Source organism: Acomys minous (assembly GCF_964271855.1).
Source record: "Acomys minous genome assembly, chromosome: 8".
NCBI lineage: Eukaryota > Metazoa > Chordata > Mammalia > Rodentia > Muridae > Acomys > Acomys minous.
In genome coordinates this window covers 97,206,003-97,232,104 of record NC_140489.1, presented here as the reverse complement: position 1 = coordinate 97,232,104, position 26,102 = coordinate 97,206,003, and the positions used below count along the sequence as shown (strand labels likewise).

The following is a 26,102-nucleotide window of genomic DNA, read 5'->3' as shown; positions in this document are numbered from 1 at the left end:
ATGGGGAGACCTGGTGGCACTCAGAGGAAGGATAGCAGGTTACCAAGAAGAGACTTGATACCCTATGAGCATATACAGGGGGAGGAGGTCCCTCAGTCACAGTCATAGGGGAGGGGAGTAAGGGGGAAATGGGAGGGAGGGAGGAATAGGAGGATACAAGGGATGGGATAACAATTGAGATGTAATATAAATAAATTAATAAAATATATTTAAAAAATAAAGTCACCTTGCCTTAACTCACCACTTGATTTGAAGTGGGGAGGCAGGCTCCATTATGTGTCTCATACTGTCCTTGAGCTATTCATCCTCTTGTCTCATCTTCCTGAGAGATGAGATTAGAGCATAAACCACCATGCCCATTTTAGAGTGCTTTAGATTTGATGATGGTATCATGGGACAATGCAACCCTAAGGACACCCATCCACCAAAGAACAGATGCCCAAAGAACAGAAGTAACTCTGAAGGGTATATGTCTTTCTAGTTTATAAAACTTTAAATGCATGCATGTAATAAAAGTCTAATTGTTACGATTACATGTAGAGTTCCTTGGCGTGGTTTTTTAACTCTCACAGGCTGACAAGAAATATAGATCTCTAGGCATTGCTAAGAATGCCTTACAGATGCCCAGCCACCCACTTACATCCTATGCAGCTTCTCCTACTCTTTCCTTATCCTTGCAGTGCTAAAGTCTCTGCTGTAAAAGGTCCACTCTCCTGACACCATGGTGATTTGTTCCTCAAATTAGAAAGATTAAACCACTCTAGATATGTGTTACCCTTTATCACATAGATACCAGAGACATCTAGATAACTCTTCAAAGAGGGGATGCTGTCATGCCCCCTCACCACCCATAATTTCTTTCTGCTTTTCCTACCTTATCCCTAACTGACAGTTTTGATTCTCAGACGTGGGGCCCATCAGCATGAGATCACCTGGGAGCTTATTAGGCATGTAGACATTCCATTTCATACAGACCAGTTCTACCAGAATCTGCATTCTAACAAGTTCTCTGGCTTACTCCTGTGCACAGCTAAGTTGAAGTGCCACTTATAGAAAAGAATCTGTGGGGGCTGGAGAAATGGCTCAGTGGTTAAGTGCACTGACTGCTCTTTCAGAGGTCCTGAGTTCAATTCCCAGCAACCACATGGTGGCTCACAACCACCTATAATGTGATCTGATGCCCTCTTCTGGCCTTGGGTACAAGCAGGCAGAACAATGTATATGTAATTAATAAATAAATAAGTAAATAAATAAATAATCTTTTAAATATTATTTTTTAAAAAATAAAAGAATCTGTGGATTCTCCCACCCAGTTATACACATCCACAGTCCCTTTTAGGTGGCTAGTCCTAGAAGCAATGGTCTGCTCTCCCCTCCTTTGTCCTTCTGCATTAGCCCTTTCTTTGTACCAAACTCTCCTTGGCAGCATTTGACTCCTGTGTCCATCCCTTTCCATTTCTGTAACCCTTTCGTGTGATCCTTGCTGCTCTCTTCCTACTGACAATGTTTTCCCAGGCTCTTGGGATCTGATTATTCTCCTCTTAGGCAGTCTGGAAATGCACCCCCAGGATTGGCTGTGGCTGCTTGATGGGTTCTGTCCACCAGCCTCTTCTTGTGCCAGATGTAATCATTCCCAGAGTACAGAACTTTATGGCTTGTTTCTTGTATTTCCAAATTTGCGGTCAAGATGCCCTAGTGTTGAATTGGCAGGACTAGTGCCTTAAATATTTCTTCCAACGCTGCTTTTTCAGACCACTTGTTCCACATTGATATATATCATTTGTATGAGAATATGAATATAGTAAAATATGAAGATCACAGCTACTGCATCTGAAGGTAAAATTTCATACTGACAAATTCACTGTACCAGCAACAGATGAAATCAGGCCCCCAAGTCTGCCCATAGGGAATTGAAGGCATTCAGGGAGTGTGATTTTACTCTCTAGATATGCCCAAAAGTAGTATTTGAAGTTCAGAAAAGGCAGAGATAACTTTTGGCAATGATGTGGAAAAAATGGCATGCTTATTTCTTGCCAGTTGGAGCAGACAATGGTGCCACCACTGTAGAAAATGGTTTGGTGGTTCCTCAAAATAGTAAACATAGAATTATCTTATTGTTCAAGAAAGTCCACTTTCATGAAGTTAATGAAATAAGAGTGAAAACAGACTCAGATGTCTATATACTACATTACTAGTGCTATTCACAGCAGACTAAAGGGAGATATTCTATGCTATCACCAGTAAGTTGATAGATATTTAATGTGGTATATATACAAGAATTGAATATTGCTCATTGGAAAGAATGAAATTCTACTACATACAACAACATGAATGAACCTTGTAAATGTTGCATTTAGGAAAATTATCTAAACCTTAAAGGACACTATAGCATGACTATTCCTTAGGAAATATCTAGAATTGGAAAATATGTTGATTCAGTGACTGGATTAAAAGTTGCCAGGAGTTGGAGACAGAGGAAATAGTTACTGCTGATGCATTCAGTTTCTATTTGTCAGAAGGAAAACATTTAGAGCAACTCCAGCACCGACAGGTGCTCCTTTGAGACACTGAGGCATTTTGAAAAGATTTGTTGATCCATCTTAAATACAAGTCAGTTGTTGGCTGTGTGGTTTTATTTGTATTTCTGAACTTCACTAAGGACAAAATATTCATGATATATTTATTTGCTTTAAGTTCACTATGAATACATTTAACCCACTCTGTCACGCCAACATTTCTTGAAGGTGTGATGTGGTCTCTATCTTAGAGAGCCATTGTGAAGAATTATGTACAACTGGCCTGTCTAATATACTTTTATAATTAATTATTATAATTTAAGGAATAATCAAATTGTTAAAAACTAAAATTATTTACATAAACAGATTTCATTACCTACAAATTCTGCTGAGTCAGGAAAGAAAAGCCAAGTAGAAGATGGTAGTGACCAAATAGTTTATGTGTGTGTTGTAATTCAGGAGCTGAGAATAAGCAAATATAAAATAAATAATTCAGGATGAGATTAATAATCCCAGAAAGAATAAGCTTGGATAATGAACCTATTAGAAACAAGGGAAAACAGGATGGTTGGGAAAGCATCTGACATTATCTGGGTGTGGCCTGTCCCCACAGAAGCTTGTGCTGGAAACTGACTACTGATGTAATGGTTTGAAAAGGTGGGATGGTTAGCAGAGATAAGGGCTTTCTCTAGAGGTGACATTCCTCCTTATGGACCAGTTTTAATAAAGTGTGTGAGCTCCTTTCTTTCTCCCTTCCATAAGTTGTTTTCTCTTTGACTTTTCCACTATTCATGGGGTAACATGCAGTCCTCACTAGAAACTAGGCAGATTCTGATGCTTTGGACCTCCAGATCCAAGAGCTAAATAAACTCTTTCTTTATAAAGTACTCAATCTGCATAATTCTTTATACCAATGAAAAGCAGACTAAGATGCTGCCTCCTGTAAGATGTCCAACATGTTGCAATTTTATCAAGAGTCATCCACTCAGGGTACCATCCAGACTTAAATCTGTCCTTTAACATTGCCATCCTTAAGTTTTGTATTTGTATTTATTCTTTCCTTTTTCTCCTCTCAAAACTAATCTTCTAATCCTAGAATCAAAAATGGGATGAAGTTCTCTAAGAGAACACCCTAGATCAAGCCGGCCTCAAATCAATCCCTCTGAAGCCAATTTGCATATAACCAACTTGCTTATGTGGTTGGTTATATGCAACCATACTCTACTTCTTCTGCCTTTTCTTTCAATAGTTCAACATTATAGGAATTCTTGTGAAGTAGGAATGTTTATCTTCTTAAGTGTTATGTTTTCTAAGTACTATTTTCTGTTTTGACTGTTGGCTACAGGTATTTCTTTTTTAATATATTTTATTAATTTATTCGTATTACATCTCAATTGTTATCCTATCCCTTGTATCCTCCCATTCCTCCCTCCCTCCCATTTTCTCCTTACTCCCCTCCCCTATAACTGTGACTGAGGGGGACCTCCTCCCCCTGTATATGGCTGCAGGTATTTCTTATCTCTGTGTTTCCAATAAGTATTTATGATTATTCTTATAGGAGCCATCTAACTGGCCCATTTTACGAGCTCCTTTGTCATCATTTCTATCTCTTTTTTACTCATATCTATCTATCTCTATGAGTTCATTAACATAAATTAGTCCAATCTGTTTTGATGTGATTCACAGTGTATTCTGATCAACTACAGGAAGCTCCCTGGTGTAGTTTTTACTAGGTACTTCTAGGTTCACAGATAAAGGAATATAAAACTGCCTTCCTCATAGTTAGGATGGCAGGACCATGCTTGTTTGAATGCTCAGAGAAGTTACATCACATAGCCACACATGCGGACAGAGACCTCAGCACAGGTTTTCTGACTCCAGCATCAGTGCTGCAGCCATAAGACATGCCGTGTCTTTCTTTTGCTCAGATGCTGTCTGATTGGGACACCCAAACTGTCTTTTCTTGTCACTGTTATCACTTTAATGAGGAAGAAGCTTGTTGGGTGAATAAATAGGTTATTTATGTAAAGGCTTTGGACCTTTGTCCATGAGTTTAACCCCAGCATAAAGAAAAATAAAAGAAAATAAAACTAAGTCTGGTAATGAGAAAAATAGTAATAAAAACTAAGATTAGGTAATAGTTGAGCAAATTAACAATGAAGCACCCTCTCTAAGAAGACTTAGGTCAGTAGCTCTCCACTAGACTTTCTACTCTCATTGGACAGATCTCAATGTCTAGAAACAAGCTTGGTTGCTGTGCTCAGGAAAAGGGTGCTATTGACATCCAATGGAGAGAAGCCAGAGAGACTACCAAATATTCTCCAAGGAGGAACTGTCTCAGCCCCTAATGTCAATTATCTTGAGGTTGAAAATCCATGCTCTCTTTAGAGTTTATTTGGGAAGTTAAAACATGGTGGGCTTTGAAGCCTGGCACTGACCTTGAAGGGACTAGTCTTCATGGAACAGTAGAATGGACTTCCTCACAAGCAACCCACATTTTCTCATTTATACCCACATGCCTGTTTCAGAAAGAAGTCTAGTTTCCTATGTTCATTTGTTTGGCCTGAAACCTTGGGTGAGGCTCTATGTGTCCTTCTGTTTTCTCTGGCGCCCTCTCCATGACTCTCTTTATGAGGCTGACTATAACTCGTGGAGAAAAAAGCTGTTACTGCCTCAGATTTTGTCTGTGCTCCCAAATCCCTTCCCTGGACCAGGTAGAACAGCTGAGCTTCGGGCCAGCAACCCACGTAGTTCAGGGAAGAAGTCCTGTTCCTTCCCACTTGTCTTTCTATCACTGGGCCTCTTAGTGTTTCTACCCTTTTTCTTTTCCCCTCCTTGGTCCCTCTTCAGAGGACAAATGGCTGCCTCATCCCTGGCTGTTTAGTCCAGCTTACCCCATGCAGTGTCTGAGCCATAAATTTATTTCATCCGATTTTTCCTTTAACCCCATTCTCAGAAAGGGTCACTCAGGAAAGACCCATAAAGCTAATGAATGACAGTGTATGCACCCCCACCCCCATCACAGAAAGAGCTGCCTTTGTCTTAGCTCAGAAGACTAATGGTATTTATGATCAGATCTGGGCTATGGCAATACAAACCACTCTCTTAGTCTTTTTCTCTTTGGCTTTCCAAGCTCCATGACAGGGAAAACAGGAGATTTGCAGTACCCATGAGAACACTGGTGAAAGATAAACAGAGCTGTGGGTAATGCCTGTGTTTATTGCTGAACAATATGTTTTGGGTAGGCAACCCACTGTGCCCACATTATTTTCTGAGCCTTGCATTGGCCTGGAGGGGGGCACATCCTCAGAAATCTTCATGTAGTAACAGGATAAGTGAATGTACAGGTATACCATGCCACCAGAGTGGACAGATATCAGATCTAACTTTTTCTCAGCATCTGCTATCTTCTCTGGTATCCAAATGACCAGAAGTTTACCCTTAAAGGGAATAGTACTAAAGGGTGACAAAGCTTAATGTTAACCCAACTTTTACAGTGGCCACAGTTCCCAGGCCTCTTCAATAACTCTCCCTACTTTCAACACTTTAGTATTTAATTTCCTTTTAAAGAGTCAGGGCAAAATGAAACTCCTTTGAACTTGGGACACTTAACATTCTCTTCCATAAAGACAGTTCTTGGGTTGCCAATAAACTGTGGTTCTTCTGAGACTGTTGCATTTATGTATTTATTTGATTAATTCATCATTTTCTAAAAGCTGATACTACACACATGGATAGAAGACATGATTCAGCCCACAAGATGCACAAAATATCCTACAAGTACATGTTCATTTATGTGTGTGTGTGTGAATATTAAGCTGTCATTTCTATGTAAATATTGTATTCTGTGGCTATGCTAAGAACAAGAGAATGAACAACAGAATTATCTCTTTCAAGAAGAGGCATGAGAACAGAGCCTTGAAGGACAATGAAACTGTTGGCTTGATTGTGTTTCTCTTTGTTTAGCAACATGATTGCTTTTATAGGTAGAAGAGAGTCAAATGAGCCAAAGTATGGGAACAGAAGAAGTCCTATTTGAATGGTGGGAAAGCCCCAGTGCAATGTTCTAGAAGAGTTTTCAATTCATATGGCATGACATTTGTGTTTAGAGAGGACTATTATGGGTATGATGGCATACATCTGTAATTACAGTTCTCAAGAGGCTAAGGCCAGAGAATGGTCATAGGTTGGAGGTTAGTCTCCACTCTAAAGTGAGACCCTGTCTCAAAACATAAAGGAATTAAAGTCACCACTATTTAAAAACATATATTTTTAAAGATTTATTTATTCATGTATATTATGTTTATGATTGCTCTGTCTTCATGCACACCAGGAGAGAACATCAGATCCTGTTATAGATAGTCGTGAGCCACTATGTGATTGCTGGGAACTGAACTCAGGAGCTCTGGAAGAGCAGTCAAGTGCTCTAAACCACTGAGCCATTCCTCCAGGCCCCCAAAAATTTATATTTTAAAGAATGGATGTAATGCTGATGTGTTTAATGGAATTTTCCAAGTGTCCTTTATGTGTTTTGTAGCTTATGTTTGCAACATGTGTTTTGCCAAATGAGCTATCTTGCAAGGCCCATGTTGGTTTTGGAGAAACAATATCTCACTAGGGTCTGCGGCTCACTAATTAAGTTCTTCTAGTTAGTCAGAGTGCACCTGCCCCCCAGGACTGGGATTACAAGTATATGGTCACCATGCCCATCTTTTCATGAGAGTGCAGAAAGCAAAAGTCCATTGTCTATGCTCTATAGTGAGCACTTTAAGGACTCAGTTATCTCCCTAGCTCCCATTTTTTCTATTTATAAGATAGATTTTCTACATCTCATCATTTAAAATTCTAACAATGTGTCTTTAGCAGTAGAGATTATTTAATCTGGCAAATTCCATTAACATTCCCAGCTTGTTTGTTTTGTTCTGAGACAGGATTTCACTATGTAGACCTGGACGTCCTGGAACTCATTATATAGACCAGGCTGGCACCCAACTCAGAGAAATCCATCTTCCATTGCCTGTTGGGATTAAAGACATATGCCACCACATCCAGCCAGCATTCTTTCTTTTTTTATTTTTGAGATAATATATAATTACATAATTTCTCCCTTCCATTTCTTCTCTTTAAACCTTTCCATATACCCATTTTTGCTCTCTTTCAAGTTCATTTCCTCTTTTTTATTAGTTATATATACATATATGTATATGTAATATGTATTTACATATCTATTTCTAAATATAACCTGCTCATTCTATACAATGGTACCCATATGGTATGTTTTTAGGGACATTTGGTATTGGATAACCAATGTGTGTACTCTTCCCTGGAAAAAACTACCTCTCTCCCACTCTCAGTAACCATTGGTTGCGTGTAGCTCTTTTGCGTAGGGTTGAGGCCTTGTGGGCTTTCCCTTGTCCACTTTGGCATGTCTATTGTTATGGTCCTTGTTCAGCTTGTGCTTAGGCCGTCTGGCTGGAGAGACATTATAGCTGTAGCTTTTGATGTTACTAGGAGACAGGGTCTCAAAGCAAACTCCCTGATCCTATGGATCTTACAGTCTTTCTACCGTCTCTTCCATGATGTCCCCTGAGCTCTATGTGTGGGAATGTTTCATAGATGTAGCCTGTGGGACTAGGCTCCACAACTTTGCATTTTGATTGGTTATGGTTTTCTGTAATAGTCTTCATCTGTTGCAAAGAGAAGCTTCCTTGATAAAGGAGTGAAGAGTACACTCATCTGTAAGTAATAGGCAAATGTTTAGAATATAGTTATGGACTATGCTGATATAGTGAACTATGTTCTTACTGCTTTTTTATCCTTCATTTACCACTCTGCCCCTTCTTAAGAGTCCCCCTTACCCCATTTCCCCAGTCAGATATCTTTTAAACAAAAGTTCACCTAAAACTTTTTTAAAAACAATCCTATACAATAAAAGATCCTCTGGAGGAATCTCCATACCTGATCTCAAGTTGTACTATAGAGCAACAGTAATTAAAACAGCATGGTACTGGCACAGCAATAGGCTAGTGGATCAATGGAATCGAACTGAAGACCCAGAGATGAATCCACACACATTTGGTCACTTGATTTTCGACAAAGAAGCTAAATCCATTCAATGGAAAAACAACAGCATCTTCAACAAATGGTGCTGGTCTAACTGGATGTCTACATGTAGAAAAATGCAATTAGACCCCTATTTGTCACCATGCACAAAACTCAAGTCCAAGTGGATTAAAGACCTCAACCTAAAACCAAAGACATTAACCCAGTTAGAGAAAAAAGTGGGGAAGAGTCTGGAACACATAGGCACAGGAGACAACTTCCTGAACAGAACACCAACAGCCCAGGCCTTAACATCAACAATTAATAAATGGGACCTCATGAGGCTGAGAAGCTTCTGTAAGGCAGGTGACACTGTCAAGAGAACTTTACAGACTGGGAAAAGATCTTCACCAACCCTTCATCTGACAAAAGTCTAATATCCAAAATATATAAAGAACTCAAGAAATTAAACACCACCAAACCAAATAACCCAATAGAGAAATGGGGCGCAGAACTAAACAGAGAATTCTCAACAGAGGAATATCAAATGGCTAAGAAACACTTAAAGAAATGCTCGACCTCCTTAGTCATCAGAGAAATGCAAATCAAAACGACACTGAGATTCCATCTTACACCCATCAGAATGGCTAAGATCAATAACTCAACTGACACTGCATGCTGGCAAGGGTGTGGAGAAAGAGGAACACTCCTGCATTGCTGGTGGGAATGCAAACTAGTACAACCACTTTGGAAAGCTATCTGGTGCTTTCTCAGAAAAATGGGAATAGGGCTTCCTCAAGACCCAGCTATTCCACTCCTTGGAATATACCCAGAAGATGCAGTACCACACAACAGGGACATATGCTCAACCATGTTCATAGCTGCCTTATTCATAATAGCCAGAACATGGAAACAACCTACGTGTCCCTCAATAGAAGAATGGATAAAGAAACTGTGGCACATCTACACTATGGAATACTACTCAGCTATTAAAAGCAAGGAATTTCCAAAATTTGTGGACAAATGGATTGAACTAGAGTGAGTTCACACAGAAGCAAAAAGAGCTAAATGGTATATACTCACTTATATTGAGACACTAGTCCAAGGTGTACGTCCCCATGAAAAACTGTACCTACCAGGAAAGTGGGTAAGAGGGGAGGACATCCTATTGAGACTTTAGGTGTGAGAAGCCTGGGAGAATGAGGAAATAGAAGGATCTAGCGGGTCCTGGAAAACTACAGGCGAGTCTGGGCCCTGGGGTCCTCCTCAAACTATGGTAACAGCCAAGGAAAATATAGGCAGTAAACCTCGAACCCCTACCCAGACTAGCCGATGGACAGGACATTCTCCACTGTTGAGTGGAGAACGAGATCTGACTTTCACACAAACTCTGGTACCCCATATTTGACCATGTCCCTTGTATGAAGACGCCTGGTGGCACTCAGAGGAAGGATAATAGGTCACCAAGAAGAGACTTGATACCCTATGAGCATATACAGGGGGAGGAGGTCCCCCTCAGACACAGACATAGGGGAGGGGAGTAGGGGGGAAGTGGGAGGAAGGGAGAAATGGGAAGATACAAGGGATGGGCTAACAACTGAGATGTAATATGAATAAATTAATTTAAAAAAAAACAAATCCATAGTATAAGAAAATGTGGAGTAGTGTTTGGAGAATTTAAGATTCCAAATCAGCTGACAGAACACTGCTTGCCTTGAACAGAAACATATCTATGGAATTGGCTTCAAATCTTCAAATGCCACAAACAACAGGACTAGAAGAAGTCCAGCCAGGACATATATACTGTTACTAAAATTAGGGCTTGTTTATTTCTTTGTTTAATATGTTTTTTTCCAGCTGTTAGAAAATTCTGCCATGTGCAAAACTGATAACTTTCTTGCCCAAGAACAAAAAAAAAAACCTTTAACTTTGCAGAACACTTGCTTTTGGCAGTGGTTTAAATGAAACAACTTCTGAGTTATCCTAAACATATAATAGAGTTAAACGAATGAGTTTAATACTCCCCTATTGATGAGAAACAGAACTCTTATTATGAAGGAAGAAAATATCAAATACTATATGAGGGAACAGAAAAAAACTTATTGCCATTATAATTAGAAGTCTGAGTTTAAATTTGATAAATATCCGCAATGCTATATAGATAAAATACCTAAAATATCTATATATAATGTATATGCATATTAATGTTGTGAATTTTACTTTGATACATCTCAAAGCATTTACTTTGAGACATCATGGGAAAAAAACCCTTACAAGCACACATGAAGAAGACATGATCACATAATGAAAACAACACAATTAATGACATCAATGCCTGTCAGCTTAACATTGAACCTGAAGTCTTGGGAGTTTGACATGATACAGGGGCTCAAAGAACAGATTAGTATTTTCTCCTTTCTCACCCTATCCTTCAACAGAATTCACACCAAACTTATCATAACCTTTCTTTAGGGCAGCCATGTCACACAGGCTTCAGAGGACTTGCCTTCCTCCATGACCTCACCCACATACCAGGCCACAAAGGCACACTTGGCATACATCAGATCAAAATTGTGATCTGGGCAAGCCCAGACCTCAGCAATGCTGTGGTGTTGCGCAGCATGCACAGAGCTCTCTGGACTTTGGCCAGGTCTCCACCAAGCTCCACAGTGGGAGGCTGGTAATTGATACCAAACCTTGAAGACAGTGGGGCACCAGTCCACAAACTGAGTACTACACTTTGTCTTGATGGTGGCAATAGCAGTATTGAATCTTTGGGAACCATATCACCACAGTACAGAAGGCAACAAGCCATGTATTTATATGGTGAGGGTCACATTTCACCATCTGGTTGGCTGGCTCAAAGCAAGCATTGGTGATCTCTGCTATAAAAAGCTGCTCATGGTAGGCTTTCTCAACAGAGATGATAGGGGCATATGTGGCAAGAGGGTAGTGGATGCAAGGGTAGGGCACCAGGTTGCTCTGGAATTCTGTCAGGTCAACATTCAGGGCCCCATCAAATCTGAGGGAGGAAGTGATGGATGACTTAACCTGGCTAATAAGGTAGTTAAGGTTAAGGTTAGTGTAAGTCTGATGCTCAATGTCAAGGTTTCTACAATCAGAGTGCTTGAGGGTAGTGGGGTGATGAGGATGGAATTGTAGGGCTCAACCAGAGTGGTGGAAACCTAGTGGGCAGGGTAAATTGAGAATTCCAGCTTCGATTTCTTTCCATAATCAATAGACAGCCGCTCCATTAGCAAGAAGGTGAAGCCAGAGCCAGTTTCCCAGTCAAAGTTTTGGAAAACCATGAAGCCCTGAAGACCCATGCACTGGTCAGCCACCTTGCTCCATTGGTGGAGAGTTTACCACACATACATGAGCATTGAATTTGAGCCTCAGCATCAAAATATATGATAACCATGAAATAATTGATAAATTAGATAGATAGATAGATAGATAGATAGATAGATAGATAGATAAATCAGAAAGTTACAGTGTGTTAGAAAATACCATGAAGTACGTAGAAGCCAGCTTTAACATCTTGAAGAGACCCTCCTAACCAAATGAGGTTATTATGCATATAATTACAGGAATTCTAAGCCAGCAAAAATGATTCTGTATGTTGTTTTGGGTGTTAAGTATACTTGAAAACAAAGCAAAACAACAACAACCACATCACATGCTAAAGGCTTGGTCCACAGCTAGTCACCTCAGGTGACTGGATCACCTGAGCATTAACCTCATCAATGAGTCACTCCACTGATGAGTTCATATTGAATGGGTTCCTAGGAGGTGAGGTATGACTGGAGGAAGTGTACGGCTCAAGTTATACCTTTAAAGATATGCCTGTCCTGTTCTTTCTCTTCTTCCCTCCTCTCTCCCCCTCTTACTTTCAGTTCCCTTCCCCATCATGGAGGCAGCAACTTTGTTTCACCATACCCTCCTTCAATGACTCTTTGCCTCACCACTGACCCAGAAACAATGAAGTCAGCCAACTGTGGACTTCTACCTCTGAATACATATGCCAAAATAAATTATCTCTCTTATGTCTGCTCTGCCAGATACTTTGTCACAGCAATGAAAAGTCTGGCTCATATGCCATGTATCCGTCATAATACATAAGCAAAGAGACAAAGGAGAAGGGGCTCTCTTGCTCATAGCACTATGTCAGGAACCTACTGGTAACTGTCAGGGAGTTAGTTTACAATCACCATGGTAATCATCAATGGTTGGAATTTCTCCAGCAAGAATTGTGATTAAAAATGGGATGTTTGAATTATTTTACAGATAAAATGCTTATCAGTTGACAGAAATAGATAATAATTAAACCACTGTGAAGCCGAGCAATGCCTTATCCAAATGTTCCAAATTAATGCCATTAGTAATAATCAAGAGTCATACTATGCACCTCTAGCAATGACACTTGAAGACAGACACAACACTTATCTGGTCTTCTAGCTGAACTTGTTAAGCTCAAATTAATTAGAAACACACAAACATTACAGTAAAGATTTATTGATTTAAAAATTATAGAATCCCCTTATAATCCCTAAAATTTCAGTGCAACCAAAGGTACAGAAAATCTGTAGAAATGCTGTGTAGTATGGCCACAGAGAATAGGTGACAAACGTGATAGCTACCTCTAAAAGAATTATAAAAAGTGTTCTAAGGGACATTGTTAGCTCTATTATCAAAAACTGGAAAGTAGATGGTAGGGTAATAACACCACTGTATGAAGGTTCACTTGTGAAGCCGGGGTTTACACTGCTATTACATAAGAGAACAGGCACAGGACGGAAGAGACAGCAACTGGAACGACGTGGCCACAAACCAAAGATGATGTGATATGAGAAGTAAGGAAAGATATCATATGGTCTCCTCTATTTCCTCTAAAGGATGGGACTGCTGATACAGCTCAGTGGCTAACAGGGCTTGCCTCACACTGCTGAGGACCTGATCTGGGATCCCTTTATGTGAGTCAGAAATAGGCTTGTGGAGCACCTGTAACCCCAGTGCCGCAGGGAGCTGCGACAGATGGTTCATGGGGCTTTATCCTGGTCAGCTTATCCACACAGTGCCAGCTCTGGGCTCAGGAAGAGACACTGCCTCAAAGGAATTAGGTTAAGAATGATAAAGGAAGATATCCAGTGTTCTCCTTCAGCCTTCAGGCACCTGTCCAGAGGTGGACAAACCACATGGACACCTGCACCTACAATGTACACACATTTAATGCAAATAAAGACTTAGAGTCTGTTATACCAAGTGGAACAAAGTCTGATCAATGCCTTAACTTTGGAAAATTCATCTCCAGAATTGTTAAACAGCTTGTTTTAAGCCCCTTAGGTGGTGATGATTTGGAACAGTGGGCCAGGAAACATACATAAAAGGCAAATCAGAGGTTAAGTGAGAGAGGATAAGCTTTGTACAATATTTTATAAGCTAGAAGACAAAGTCAAGAAGCAATAGTGAAACAATAGAGCACCTAAACATCTTAAGTGCTCAGTCTGGTTGATATCTCCTAGTACTCAAGGTGGGGATGTTCTTACAGAGAGATGTGTGAATGCCAATTTTGTATTGACAATCTGATATACACATATCACAGTATTTTGAAAGGAATGATGGAAACTGAGATGGAAAACAAGAAACTTAACAAAAAGAAAAGAGATATTTGAACTATTAAACTACTACAGGTGGAAAGCAAGTGTAGAAAATGATTCAGTTCCAATACAGACCATTGTAAACAAGAAAGGCACCTTGGCAGGAAGAACCAAGAGCCTAAGCACAGTCAAGAGCCCTAGGAATCTACCCTGCAGGCATTGGATTGAGCCCCTAGCCAAAAACCTATCATTTACCTGGCAGAATTTCAGAACTGTTCTGGTAAAGTCACTGTTATTCATTCTACTTTGGAATGGAAGAGTCTATAAGCTACTGTCTTCTACTCACCATACTGTAATATGTCAGCTTGTATAGGGGACACAAAGCTTGTCTCTACTTGCCAAGGGCCTTCAAAGACTTATATCTGCATATTAGCCCAAGGGGCATGTCCCACGAAAGCCTTCACTTACCAGGAAACCGAGACAGAGGGGAGGACATTCTAGTGGGACTCTAGATGAGAGAAGCATGGGAGAATGGCAAAGTAGAAGGATCCAGAGGGTCCTAGAAGCCTACAAGTAGAACATTATGATAGGCAGATTTGGGCCCAGGGGTCCCGCTCAAACTAAGGCACCAGCCAAGGACAATACAGGCGGTAAACCTTAAACCCCTACCCAGATCTAGCCAATGGACAGAACACTCTCCACAGTAGAGTGGAGAGTGGGATATTACTTTCTCACATACTCTGGTGCCTCACCTTTGACCATGTCCCCTGGAGGGGGAGACCTGGTGGCACTCAGAGGAAGGACAGAAGGTTACCAAGAAGAGACTTGATACCCTATGAACATATACAGGGGGAGGTAATCCCCCTCAGGAACATTCATAGGGGAGGGGAATAAGGGGAAAATGGGAGGGAGGGAGGGAAGAATGGGAGGATACAAGGGATGGGATAACCATTGAGATGTAACAAGAATAAATTAATAAAGTATAAAAAAAAGATGAAAAAAAAGGAAGTTGTATTGAAAGAACAGTACATCAGACCTTCACCTACTCTTGAACCTCTTTTAGAGGATGAGATTCTAAACCTCAAATCGATTTCTAGAGGAATGAGACTCGATGTTCCTAACCTTGGACATATTTTACACGTGGGGTGAAATCGAAAGCCTTGGCAGAGTTGTTCCTGAATATAGGCATAATCCACTCATTCTACATACTCTCACTATATTATGATTTTAACATTTCTCCTCTTGGTAGAGGGAAACTACACTACAGATCCAGCAAATAAAACTCAAGAAGCCTACCCACCAAGCTTGTTAGTATAAGCATGATTCAAATATTGCAGATGATGTCTTAATCCTTATGAGCCCACTTATTACTTGTCTGAAATCCATACTTACCTGAACACTACGTATTTTGCCTGTAAATTAAAGAAATCCAGGTGGACTTGCGCTTGAGGTAAAGATTATGCTCTGTGAGTTCTAAAGCAAGGTCAGACATGATGATGCAGCTGTCTGGTGTTTACTCTTGAACCATTCGCTCTTAAAATATAACCTCCATGGTATGGGGAAACCCCAGCACCTGTGAAAAGGGGTACATGCTAGGAAACAATGCTCAGCTCCTCACCAACAGCTCAGGTCACACTCACTGGCCAATTGTGTAAAATGACTTCCAACAACTATAACAAAATACCAGGTGTAACTGAAAAAAAGGAGAGACTTTCTTTGGCTCACAGTTTCAGAGGTTCACAGTATGTGTAGCCTGTTGCTTTGTGAATGGTCACAAGGCAGCGAGCGCACCAGGGTGGAAGCATGTGGCAGGGAAGGCTGCCTACCATACAATAACCAGAGCAAGGAGCAGCAAAGTCAGCAGGACAGAACTTCAATATCCCATTAAGGCCATGCAGCACCCAAGAACCTGAAATCCTTCTGCTATGCCATACTTTCTAAGGATCATACCACTTCCCAGTAGTGCCACAAGCCAGGGACCATGGCTTCAACATATGGACCTGGAGGAAGGAGGAAGGCATTCAACATACAAAAGCAGCCACAAACAGGGGAGAGAAAGCCAGCTTAAAGAGAGGTGTCTTTTTAAACCCGACCCACACAGTTGAACATTTGAGATGTATCACATCAAGCAGAAGCAAACCATTCCCAGGGAATTTTAAACAACTTGTAATCTCCTGAGCAAAACAAATAGCTATAAGCACTAAATCTTAGAGTTGTTACATAACAAATGAGATAATGAAACAAACATGCATTGTATTAGTCAGGATTCCCAAGAAACCCAAAAAATAGCATCAGTATTCTCTCCTCTGCTCTCTTCCCCTTTCCCCTCCCCTGCCTTCCACTGTCCTCCCCTCCCCTCCCCTCTCCTCTCCTGTCCTCTCCTCCCCCTCCTCTCTCCTCCCCTCTACTTTCCTCTCCTCCACTTTCAGATGTCAAATAAAACAGGATGCTCAATCAAATTTGAATTCCTTTACCCCTCTCCTCCCTCTCCCTGTCTTTCTGGAGGAGGACCATTCCAACTACATAACACAGAATGTGAAGCATCACAAGTCACGCTTTAGACTCTTGAAGGTAAAGTTTATCTAAACTAGAACCTTGCATCTGTCCCTCTGAAAGCTTCGACTCCTGCTATGGAAATGATAGTAGTATATACTTTTTGCTAGTGGTAATGTATCTCTGAGCAGCCTCGATGCAGAGTTCCCGAGTTATAACTCTGGGACCATGACATCCACTAAGATGACAGAACAGGATATTGAAACACATTTTAGTTCTATATAGAAGCCCCAAGGCAAACGGAAAGAAAGACTATAATATCCTTGTCTCCCCTGCCTGATAGCCAGTCACTGCAAATGTGATCCCTACACTGCTGTCCTGTTGGCTCTCCTAAGCCATTCTTAGATTCCAGAATGACTAATGTTGCCTCAGTTTCTTGCCAAACCTGTCTTTCATTGCTCTTCCTTAGGACTTCTGCCCAAGCAAATGAAGACGATATGGAAAGATGCCCCATGCTCATGGATTGTTAGGATTGACATACTAAAAATGGCCATCTTACCAAAAGCAATCTACAGACTCAATGCAATCCCCACCAAAATACCAACACAATTCTTTTCAGGCATTGAAATAACAATTTTAAACTTCATATGGAAAAAATAGAATAGCTAAAAAGAACAATCCTATACAGCAAAAGAACCTCTGGAGGTATCTCCATCCCTAACTTCAATCTATACTACAGAGCAATAGTAATAAAAACTGCATATTACTGGCATAGAAATAGACTAGTTGATCAGTGGAATCAAATTGAAGACCTAGAAATAAACCTACACACCTATGGACCCTTGATTTTTGACAAAGGAGCCAAAACCATATGATGGGGGAAAAAATACAGCATCTTCAACAAATGATGCTGGTCTAACTGGACGTCTACATATAGAAAAATGCAAATAGGTTCATATTTATCACCCTGAACAAAACTCAAGCCCAAGTGGATCAAAGCCCTCAACATAACACCAGATACACTAATCTATTATAAGATAAAGTGAGGTAGAACCTTGAACTCATTGGCACAAGAGACAACTTCCTGAACAGAACACCAACAGCTCAAGCTCTAAGATTAACAATTAATACATGGGACTTCATAAAACTGAAAAGCTTCTGTAAGGCCAAGAACACTGTCAATAAAACTAAACAGTAGTCTATAGATTGGGAAAATATCTTCACCAATCCTACATCCAACAAAGGACTAATATCATATATATTATATATAAATATAATATATATAATTACATTAAACACCAACAAACAAAATGACCCAATACAAACTGGGTACAGAGCTAAACATAATTCTCAACAGAAGTATGCCAAATGGCCAATAAACATGTAAAGAAATGTTCAACATCCCTAGTCATAAGGAAAATGCAAATCAAAACAATTCTGATATTCCATCTTGCACCCAACAGAATAACTAAGATCAAAAAATTCAAGTGACAGCACATGCTGGAAAGGATGTGGGAAAAGGGGAACAGTCTTCCATTGCTGGTGGGAGTACAAACTTGTACAACCAGCCACTCTGGGAAATCAATCTGGTGCTTTCTCAGAAATTTGGGAATAATTCTACCTCAAGACCCAGCTATACGACTCCTGGGTATACATACCCAAAAGATGTTCCTCCATACAACAAGGACACTTAGTCAGCTATGTTCATAGCAGCTTTATTCATAACAGCCTGAATCTGGAGACAACCTAGATGTCCCTCAAATGAAGAATGGATAGGGAAACTATGGTACATTTATACAATGGAATACTACTCAGCCAATAAAAACAAAGAAATCATAAAATTTACAAGCAAATGGATGGAACTAGAAAAGATAATCCTGAGTAAGGTAACCCAGACCCAAAAAGACACACATAGTTTCTAGAAAGGCAGCTAATTTCCAATGGGGAAAAGGAACAAAGACCAGGTTTTGTGAGTACCAGGCACCCCTTACAATGGCGGATCAGATCGTTCAGTGGCAGAGTCCTTCACAGACTTAGGCATGGAAGGAAAATATTACAGTGGATCTAGTACCTATCTGAATTCCCTCATGTCCAGGATGTGGTATCAAAGGTGTCTGTGCCTTTCTGAACTGAGGAAATAACTAATTTGCCTAGAAGCCCCATCCCTAAACTACTCATCCCTCCCCCAAAAGAGGCACCTACTGAACTGTAGGAGCCAACGGAATGGTCACAACCCTTGGATGGTTTAGTGATGGTTCATCAGGCACTGATGGAACTAAAACTAATGGAAAATGGCAGCCTATAGAGAGGGGGATGTAATGGCCAATACTGAGGAAGGAACCACAAAAAAAAAAAAAAAAAACCAGTGCATCAATATTAGGTATAAGACAAACAACTAGGAAAGCAAAAGGAAAATCTCTATCTTCTCCAATTCATGATATGTGTACGATAGTATACCTATGTGGTCATCAAAATGGAAAATGACTAACTGGCAGATAAATGGCAAAGATAGCTGGTTATGGGAGGCAAGAATGGAAATTGCAAAGCCTATCAAAACTTAGCAAAGACATCAAATTTTATGTAGCTCGTACAGGTCATATAGGTAAAACGTCTGAAAATAATGAAGTAGTGGACAAATTTGCATCATGTTTAATTAAGACTAGAATATTAAAATTGGCCAGGAAGTAAGTTCAGAATCAATCAGCAAGAATGATAGATTACACATTCTAAAAATTTGAAAGTTTATCACTAACACTAAAAAAATAAGAGGAAATGGAGAACCAAATTAAACCAGGACAATCCTATGAGAATAACTATTTTAATGAATCCATACCCAGACGCAAGTTCATACCTTTAATCCCAGCACTTGGGAGGCAGAGGCAGGCACGCAGGAATTACAGGGATTTAAACTGCCAAAGCATGCTGAAATTTTAAGTGAATGTCTTTTGTGATCTAAAAATAAATACACTTAAACCTTGAATGTATATATAAAGAGAAATGGAAATATAGGTATATTTATTCATACATACTAAGGTATATTTAGTTTCAAAAATGAAATTTTTACATTTCAGTTGAAAAATAATACTTTTTCTGTTGCCAAAAAACATTTTGCCCTAGGGAAGATACAGTCTGCCAAAAAAGGAACCTCCCAGAGTTAAGGGTTGGAGCAGGGTTTTGCTTTTATCTTTCCAGGAGAATAAAAGCATGCAACTAAGGAATCCAGAGAGCACTGGACAAGTGAAACATCTCAAGAAAAAGTACAGATAATCAAGAGGATGTGTCCCAAGAAAAATGGTGACTTGGCCGAGTGGTATTGCCTACCTCCAGCTCATCTCTGCTGCCCTCTACAGACATAAGTGGCAAATGGTCTTTATGTGATCCCAATTCAATTAAAAATTAAAGCTGGCTTTGGGGTTGGAGTGTGGCGCTCTTCTTTTCTAAACTCAGGTATGCTTGTTAAAGGAAAATCCAAAATCTCTATCTCATGTCAGAAGAGTCACCTGGTATGGGACAGAGGAAAACAAAAAAAAATAGGGCACTGCTCTATTGCCACTAATCTTATAATCCTTTGGTTTTCATTTGACTCTTTAAAACTTCTTAAGGAATAAATATTATCTAAAAAAAAGTATAATTACTATGTATACATAAACTTTCTGTCATAATATAAGTAGCCATACAGAGTACTAACTAATTGTAGAAATAACCTTCATCTAACTTCCTGTACATATTTTCAGGTTTGAGTCTGAAGCAGGTGACGAGGAACAAACTTTGTGTACCTCAGATGTACTTAATAGATTGTGGTCCTCAAAGATTTCAGAGATCTTATGGCATTTAAAATGTTTACATTTTCTACAACAAACCATGACCATTCCTAAAAGTAACGTTTGAAGTCTCCAAGATGATGGGGCCCTTGTAAGGACAAATCCATCTGGACTGTGGTACCAATAACCACTGGAGAAAACTGCCCCATGCCTCCTCTGCCACCAGGTTCTGCACGAACACTGGACAACATCTTTGGGTGGACTGCTGTGTTCTATCTAACAAGGACTGGCACTGAGCTGACAAACACCACCCAAAGATCAGTTCCAGACTACAAGTTGTTCAGAATATTCAAATTGCTGAGTTCATAGGAGAGTGACACGAATTTTACAGATCTTAAAGCATGGCAGAAATAGCTTCATTATTGTAAATATCCTTACTGTGTTAGAGTTAAAAATCTTTCCTTTTTATTTAGATTTTAAAAAAAAGAAAATGTTACAGGATATTTGATCATACTGTGAACCCCCAAGATTGTGTTGTCTACTGGAAAAAAAAACTGTTTCTAGTTGTGGTGTGGCTCAGTCCTAGCACACACCTTTAATCCAAGAGCTTTCTGGTTGAATATTGTAAACAGGATTAAATAAAGTCAACCATAGGTCAAGAGCAACCAGTTGACCGGACACGAACATAGAAAAAAAATGATAGCAAAAGAGGCGAATGGATAGAGAGATGTGCAGGAAGTAGAAGGGAGGGGTTTTGAGACAGTGTGGAGAAAGAGCTTTTCCTTCTTTTTCGATGTCGGCTGAGGAGTAAGGTCAGCTGGGTGCTTTCTCTGCCTTTCTGAGCTATCATGTTCTCACCCCCACCATCTGGCTCCAGAGTCTTTATTAGTAAAATCCAATGATCGAAATTTTGATTAAAAAAAAAAACCAGGGGATGTAAAATGAAAAGGTGAATAAAAATAACCAATGGATCCCAGCATGCTATTCCCAAAACACACACACAGCAGGGGCTGATCAACTCTGGTATTACACGCAATTAATAAATGTTTTCCAAAAGCAAAATACAATTCTGTAAAGGAACAGATTTATCTCAAACATATTCTTTTGTTCTGTCTTTTATAGATCTGTCTCCTTCCCCCCCACACAGCTAAATCCTATCTCACCCTTAACATAATGGAGAGCCAATTTTTTAATCAAAAACCATTTTTAGGATCAAAGAGAAACATGTTTCGAGTCAGATAGAGCGTTCGTTTTATCATCTGTGGGGAGTATGCAGCTAAAATTAGAGATGGTGTTCCCCAAAATTCTCAAGAAAAAAGTCAAATGCTTTTAAATTCAGGGAGGGATGGTTGAAGTCTTTTATTTTTTTCCTTACAGGATATTTTTCTCAAGTACTAGCGGAAGTGCTAATGAGAGACAGGCCTCCCTGCCATCCAGTGACACATGTAGCAGGTCACATGAAACCACAGAAAATGAGTCTATTTTAAAACGTCAGAAGCAACACTAAAGGAAAACCTGGGCTTGTACTTTTTCCTCTTGATCACAGTCTAATAGAGACAATTCAGAAATGATTTCTTCTGAACTCGCTGATATCCGTGATTGAAATAGTGTTGCTAATGATAACAATGTGTAGAATTATTACATGGAAAGTACTAATAATGCGAATCATATGGTCTTCGGCTTCAGTTTCTCTCTAGATTATTTTCTCTAGGCATATCTGATTCCTCAGAGATTAGCCTACTAAAACTCATATTTGTACTACCACAGAGAGAATTTGGATTTCTAAGAATAAAGTCAGAAAATTAACCAAGTTTTCATTTGTCCCAATTTTTTCACATAAAACAACTTTGTTGTATATGGTAGTAACAAACAAACAAACAAAACAAAATTCTATTTTCAAGTATTTTTAGCACCTGTTATATCTTTCTTAGGTCTGTCTATGAGACATAATCTTAAAACAATCATGTGATGTGAGGGCCACAGAGATGGCTCTGTGGATAAAACTGTTTACTGTGCAAGCCTGGTGACCCGAGTTCAATCCTGGAACCCATATAAAGGTGGAAGGCAAAAATCAAATTGATCAAGTTGTTCTTTGGCCTACACACACACACACACGCATGCGCATCATGGCACATGTGCCCCCTTTATGCACACATAAAATAATAAATAAATAATTTTTAAATATATGTGCTATGAAAGTATGAGGTTCACTTTGAAACCTTTAAGTATTAACTAACTTCTAAACCAGTGGTTCTCAACCTGTGGGCCATGACCCCTGAGAAGTCAAACAATCCTAAAACCATAGGAAAACAAATATTTACAAAGATAACTTTTATGGATGGGACCACCACAACATAAGGAGCTGTATTAAAAGGTCACAGCATTAGGAAAGTTGAGAACCACTATTCTAGATTATAATTTCAATAAAATGATAGAATACTTTCTTTTCTATACTCAGAGCAATTTTAATTATATTCAGATTTCATCCTGTTTGCATTTCTGACAGTCATGGGAAACTCCATTTGTAAAGGTACGTGATGTCATTTGATTATAAGTGATTTCTAGTTGTTCTTGAGCTGTGTCCCTGGGTTAATATAACAGGATTGAAATAAGGAAACTTTTCTTACCAAGATCTCAGTATCAAGGAAATCCTAACTATGGCCAGAAATGTACCATAAAAGCAAAACTGCGGCTGGAGGGATGGCTCAGTGGTTAAGAACCTTTGCAGCTCTTGCAGAGGACCCAGATTTGGTTGGCAACATCAAGATGATAAGTCACAACCACTCTTACTTCAGTACTGAGGGATCTGACATCTCTTCTGGCCTCATTGGGCTAGGCAAGCACATGGTGTACAGGCATACATACACACAAAACATGCACACATACAAAAATTAAAATAAAATGGTGGCACATTTACACAATGGAATACTACTCAGCTATTAAAAACCAGGAAATCTTGAAATTTGCAGGCAAATGGACCTGAGTGAGGTAACACAGGCCCAAAAAAGACATTCATGGAATACACTCACATAGGTGTCCTCTGAGGGACTCCACCCAGCTGGGGATTGGGACAGATGCTGGGACTCATTGTTGGACTCCAAGTGGAGTGCTGAGAGTGGTATGGAAGACTATGGGAACAGAAGGACCCACAGGGTTTAGGAGTGCCACAGGGAGCGCCATCAAGGGCAGCAGATCTGAACCCAGGAGGTCCTGCACAAACTGATGCACCAACCAAGGACAATGCATGCAGATATAGCCAATGGGTAGTTCATCCTCCATGGCTGTAGGGGGCAGTGGAGATTGCCTCTGACATGAACTCTAGTGCCTGTGATTCAATTACTGCCCCTTGGCAGGGAAGCTCCGGGGCACACAGAGGAGTGGGAAGCAGGATATCCTGATGAGACCTGATAGGCTATGGTCAGAGGGAGGAGGAAGTCTCCTTCTCCCAGAGGTCTATGGGAGGGGACTAAAGGGAGGGTGGGAACAGGAAGATACAAGTGGGATGTAATGTGAATAAATTATAATAAATTTTTAAAAAGAAAAAAATTAAATTAAAACAGATAAACATTTAAAAATGGCTTGGTTTTGGGAGCCAAAGAGATGGCTTAGTAGTTAAGAGCACTGGCTACTTTTCTAGAAGATCTGGGTTTGATGCCCAGCACCCACATGGTGACTCACAACCATCTGTGACTCCAATCCAAGGGAAGCTGACATTACGTCTAGCCTCTTCAGGCAGCAGGCATGCATGTGGTACACAGATATTCATACAGACAAAACACATAAAAACAAATAAACAAATGCATAAATATTAAAATTAAGATAAGGATTCAACCATACATTTTCATAATAATTTAAAGATTAAAAGCTATTATTTTGAGTTCCATCCAATGTAGTTGCATGTTTATGTTCAAAATATTTCATATCATATTTAGGAAATATACTTTGTTCTATATATAAATGTGATATAGTATAAAAGACAATTCATATGAAAGTTCATTAAAAAGTGGCACATAACTTTGCTAGTATTTGCTGCATTAACAAACAATCCCCAAATCTCATTAGTTTACAACACTGAAGATGTACTTCTTGCTACATCACACAGTCACTGGTTGGTTACACCATCCCTTCATGTCTTCCTTTGGAACCCAGGACAAAGAACCCCAATCTGGAACATGATGATTTGCTGGGAGAGCAAAAGAACCTCACAACTCCCACAATGATGAAATCCCACAATAAACCATATTTCAATATTCCATTGTCAAAGTAAGCTATACGACCAGACTTGATATCAGTGGTGAACAAAATATAACCCTTCACTAGGAAGGACAGAAAATTGGGACCAACTTTACTGTTAAAGGAACTTTTGAAGACTGAGTGGAACATACATTTAATCCCAGCACTCTGGAAGCAGAAGCAGGCCGATTTATGTAAATTCAAGGTCAGCTTGATCTACATAGTAAGCTCCATGCCAGCCAATGAAAATGTGTGGTGTGTGTGTGTGTGTGTGTGTGTGTGTGTGTGTGTGTGTGTGTGTGTGTGTGTTAGAGAGAGAGAGAGAGAGAGAGAGAGAGAGAGAGAGAGAGAGAGAGAGAGAGAGAGAGAGAGAGAGAGAGAACTTTCTGAAAAGATACTTAAACAAAGAACCGATTCCTCAGTTGTTTTGTTCATAGGACGATAATCACTAAACTAGAAAATTCTGCTTGCCTACCAAACAAATGTTTATTCATGGTTACATCAGAGTTCTGAGATTAAGCAAAGAAAAATCAGAAGAAAATTCATAGTTCATAAGAGTCAATTAGAAAGAGTCCTAACAATGGCAGAAAAAATAAGCATTCAATAATTTTAAGAGATGTTTATAGTAGTAATATCTAAATACAAGCATCTGTTCTACTGAATTGAACTTAAAATTCATAAGCATAGACAACTGGATCATCTGATCAAGTAGATAAATGAGACATGAAAGCACAAAACTTGGAAATGACAATGAAATAACCCAGAGGTTCTCAACCTATGGGTTGTGACCCCTTTGGCAAACTTTTGTCTCCAAAAATGTTTACATTATGGTTCATAACAGTAGCAAAATTACAGTTATGAAGTAGCAAAGAAAATAATTTTATGGTTGGGGTTCACCACAACATGAGGAACCATGTAAAATGGTCACAAGATTAAACAGGTCGAGAACCACTGAAATAACCACAGAGAGACTTAAAGACTCATGAGTGTTTATTTTCCTCAGCTATATGCGAACAAAAACAAAAAACAAAAACCAAAAAACCCTTGAAGTAAAAGAGTAATCTTCAAAGGACAGAGGGGACTACAATTGGGATGTAAAGTGAATTAATTAATTAATTTTTAAAACAGAAAAAAAGTAATCTTTAAGCAAATAGAATCTCCTGATAGTTCCAATATTATTTAAATTCTCCAGAACATAGAGAAAAGGAAACATTTTAATTCTTTTTATAAACCTAGTATTAAGTTGGTGAAAATGTGAATAAAACACTAAAGCCCTAAAATTTGTCCTTTTTCAGAAAATGAGGTCCAAAATTCTATGTAAAATATTAACAAATACAATAGCATGATTTTAAAAAAGACCTATATTTCTTTCTTTGATGGGAGAACCACTCCCAAGTGGTACCCTTTATCTCTATTTGGGTTCTAGAACAAATAAGAAATACAAATAGGAATAAAGCATA

The 26,102-nt window shown here is 39.4% G+C and overlaps 1 long non-coding RNA gene and 1 pseudogene across 2 annotated transcripts in view; both read right to left on the bottom strand.

Moving 5' to 3' along the window:
• Nucleotides 1-26,102, bottom strand: part of LOC311603832 — a 54,300-nt gene that overhangs the window by 10,704 nt on the left and 17,494 nt on the right. The gene's annotated exons all lie outside the window — the stretch shown is intronic.
• LOC311604168 (tubulin alpha-1B chain-like) lies at nt 10,983-11,890 on the bottom strand (annotated as a pseudogene). Its single transcript has one exon. The product of its transcript is annotated as a tubulin alpha-1B chain-like (transcript).